This window comes from Rhinatrema bivittatum, chromosome 2 (genome assembly GCF_901001135.1).
Source record: "Rhinatrema bivittatum chromosome 2, aRhiBiv1.1, whole genome shotgun sequence".
In the NCBI taxonomy this organism is placed as follows: Eukaryota; Metazoa; Chordata; class Amphibia; order Gymnophiona; family Rhinatrematidae; genus Rhinatrema; species Rhinatrema bivittatum.
The window spans coordinates 117,441,405-117,445,829 of NC_042616.1; positions in this window are offsets into that span (position 1 = coordinate 117,441,405).

Here is a 4,425-nt window from a genome sequence, read left to right on the forward strand (position 1 = left end):
GATAACATTAATGTGTGTATATATATAATCATAAAACATCAAATTAGTGAATTGGAACATGTATATGATTCAAATGGAAATGTCACTATTCTAAATTAGGGTACATTATGTTATGCGAGGGTCATGTGACCCAGAATATTACAGTGTCGAAAATTAATCTTTAGATCACATGTATGTGGTGAGAGATCACCTGGGATATGAGTATGGAAAATTAGTAAGGTTTTTAAGAGATATGAGGTATGAATGGTATGAGTGGTATGAATGAAGGGTAGTGCATGAATGTGGTATGATTTTTTAATATAAGATGGTATTGTGGTCGCATAGCAGTATGTTGATACAAATGATGTTTAAAAATCTATTTGTACAATAAAGTATGGGCATGATATATTGCCGAGGTCCTCTGTGTTGATTGAGTAGTAAAAGCAGCCTCAGACAGTTTTCTTCCTGAAGGACTTTCAACTAGAAGAATGTTCTTGTCAAGTTTGCGGCTTTTTCTGAACCTTGCCTCAGACTTTGCAGATACATTACTTTTCAGCATTCATACTCCACAGCTTCTACTAGAGCTCCAGTTATTTCCTTCAGACTACTGGGCTTCCAGACAGAATTTATCATAACTGTTAACAGTCTCTCCTAATTTGTGCAGCTACTCTTATTTAATGACTTATTTATTTTCCTTAACTAATTTATCTTTGCTGCCTTCTCATTCTGTTACCATTGAAGTGTTCATCATTCTAACATATATTGCTTGGTGTTCAAGAACTGAGCTTTATGTGGCATTTGAAGCTGTGAAGAAGGCTTAACTGACTGTGTACGGACTCAAGTTATGATCAAATGCCAAGGCAATGCAGCGAAACGCAGTGAAAAACTAATGGAAATATTATTCGGAGATTTCAATAAGGTTCTAGCTCTATGGACTTTTCTTGAGAGGGAGGTGAGAAGATCTCCTCTCCCAATTTAAGCACAGACTTGTGGCTTGCTGCTTATATTTCTCCAAAGTCATTCACTCTGTGCAAATCAGCCAAATCAGCCAAAGAAGTAAAAGTAAAAGTTTAATTCCTGCTGCTTCTTTCTCCCAATAGTGATTACATCAGTAGTCTGAGAGATGGCTGATCTGCTCAGAGCTGTAATTTCATCTGGCCAATGTTTGTTTACTGTCTCAAATAATGTCAGAAGCTACTTCATCAGGGAATGCTGTGGTCTGTAAAAATGCAAAAGAGAATGTCCTCTCAACCACCACTGCTGCTAAGAGAAAACAGGTTGGTTTCCTAAAGAGGATTAACAAGGTCTAGAAAGAAGTAGAATCCCATAAGCTTGCTAGCACTACTGGCACAGAGGAAATTCAGCAAGCAACTCCAGCATAGCTATAAATGTTATCAACTCCAGTCTGATAGATATCTTGCATTCCTAACAAGAGCCAATGCCGAAGAAAGTATTGAGGGACGTGAACTGATTTAAAATAGGGTTGCCAACTTTTCCTTGAATCAGGACTGGATACTTGGGGACAGTTTGGTGCAGGGCACTATTGCACATGCATAGCGAAAACTTGAGAACTTGAAGAAAACTGCTTTCCAGTATTCCAACCTTTTCAAAGGCTGCATGAAGACGTCAAGGTCATTGAAATTAGACCACTCAAACCTGTCCTCAGCAAATACAGCCACCACCAAGGCACAAAGAGAAGCAGAAGCTGAATGGGAGCATTCATCTTTTAGTAAAGAAGAAGCTGCTGTAAAAGTACCCAGAGCTAAATCTGAAGAGGAAGAATGCACAGCTGCCGCTACTGCCACCGTACTCAAAAAAGCTGTGCTGGAAGCAGAAGATCATGAGGCTACCATTGTTGCTGCAGCTGCAGTTATGCACTGGAAAATCAAGCTAGACGCTAAGCTAGAAATTCTGCATCAAGAGAGGCAAGCCACAGCTACAGAAGCCCAAGGTAGCAAGACAGGAAAGTGGGGAGATCCAGATTAATTAGATTCTTTCAGAGGAATGATTCCGCATACCAGAAATTATGTTCCAGATCTTGCTTCTCAGCATAGTGGCTCACTCTTACACCCTCAGCCAGAAGAGATAATACATGCTGAGACATGAGATAGACTGTGCACCTAACTATGGAAGATAATTGCCACAAATGTGATTCACACTCTCATGTGCTTACGGATGCTTTACAACTGGCTCATGATCCAGGTATGCATGTACAAAGAGATATTCTGCCTCAAGCCTACACCCAAGCATCTTATGTGAACTGAATTCAAGATATGGCTTAGAGTTGGTCATCAGCAAAAACATATGACACATGTCCTCCACAGGAACCAAATGTATGTGATCAACCTTGCTCCATCTCAGTGCCTAGTGCTGACACATTGAAAAAGAAATCCAATGACATGTCACATAACAAAGTCCCACATGCACTTCAGCACCTGAGAACTGAAATATGAGGTAGGCATGATTTGGCCAAATACATAGCCCATTGTGAGCCTATAAACTCAAAGCTCACTCACTGGGGGATTCATCATTCCATGATGATTAGAGTGGAATGATGACTCATGAAAAACAAAGGGGTTGGGGGTTAAAGTGTGTAGCCGGCTGCATCACGGCAGTGCATTATCGCCCGCCGCACCACACCCTATCACCCCCCTAGCACCACAGAAAAAGGTGGTGTTATTTCCGGCACTACTGTTGGCGATAATATCTAAAACATTATTGCCCACAGTGCTAATGCAAAAAAAAAATCTTTTTTCCCTGCCCTAACTCTGCCCCTTAACCTAATTTAAATCTTACCACAACAATGCGGTAGTTATCGCATACGGTAGGGTGTTATCGCACGCAATAACACCCTACCGTATGTGGCCCTAATGCATGTGATAGGGCCACATTGTGTTTTGATGAATGATGAATGATGAATGACCCCCTAAGTTTGTTGACCATCCTGAGAACTATAGAGCATGGAGATCTACTTTCAGAAGTGTCATCAGTGACCTGAATGTCACTGCCAATGAATAAATGCATCTGTTAATGAAATGGCTGGAGAACATTTGAAGTGGTTGAGGTCAGTGCACATATATAATTTCTCAGCATGTCTAATGACTATGTGGCAAACAATTGAACAGTGCTGTAGGAACCCTGACGACATTGAAGATGTTTTCCTCAGAAGAATTGAGAAAGTTGCAAAAATCTCAAACAGAGATAGCCATAAGCTACAAGAATTTGGAGATTTGTTTCTAGAACTGGAAGGGACCAAGCCTGATATATCTTCCAGGCCTCAGTTCTCTGGTTGCTGCTTGTGGATTGAATTCAATTATGAAGAAACTGCCTGTCATATCCTTCCCGAATGACTTCCCTCCTTCTGTGGCCTCTTCCCAAGTTCCCTGCCTCATGACCCCGTGTGGCCCTTTCACTGATCTGTCCCTCATTCCTTCTTCCCACAGGCCCATCCTAATTGTTCTTTTACTTGTGCATTTTGATTTATTACTGCTACAGGTCTGCTGGAAATAATTTTGTTAAGGTGAAACACAGACCATACCTCTAATGCTGGTTCTCCGCAGCTTACAAAAACTCTTACAATGTTCTGTTGGTGTCTGCTCCTCACAACTTTGGGGCATAAGTAGTAGACAAGCAGTCACTAGATAGTTTTAATTGTTTTTCCATTTGAGAATTCATTAATCTAAGGAATTGGGGAGAGGTGGCTGTTTAATCTATTGAACACAGTCATCCCAGATAGTCTCAAAATATGAAGTTCATAGGTAAAGACTGTGAAATACTAATCCTCTTTAATGCACAGTTTCAAGAGGAAAAATACATTTAAGTACTTAATTCAAATACACTGCAGCAGGGCAGCTTTTATAATGGTACAAACCATACCATAAAAGGAGAAAATCCACAACCATTCAATTAAAAAAAATACAAGAAAGTGTGCAGGGGGCTAACATGCTGGTAGATTGGTCACTACCCTTAGCAGAAGGCAAGCAGATTACTACCCTTAACCAATATGCTTTGAGGGTTTTAATGCAACTGCAACATTGTTCCCCATTTAGACAGCAGGGGGGAAAGAAGAATTGGATTCAGATAACAACCAAGGGCCCCGACTTCCAGGGTCTGGGATACTGATACACAGACATAAGAGAAAAAGCACAGCACTGCTTCTACAGCCAAGTCCTAAAGGAAACGAGGAAAGCGTGCATAGGGGAAAGTTGCTGGTGCAGCAGTTACTACTCTTAATCAATAAACTGTGATACTTTAATGCAACTCCAACATTGCTCTCTGCTTCAGCAACAGGGGAAAAGGGGAATTGGTTCAGAGAGCAACCGACGAGGGCCCCAACTTTTACAGTCTGGGGAACTGATAAATACGGGGTAACCGAGCAGCAGTTACTACCCTTAACAAACAGCATGGGATTATTACCCTTAACCAATAAGCCTTGATGCTTTTGAT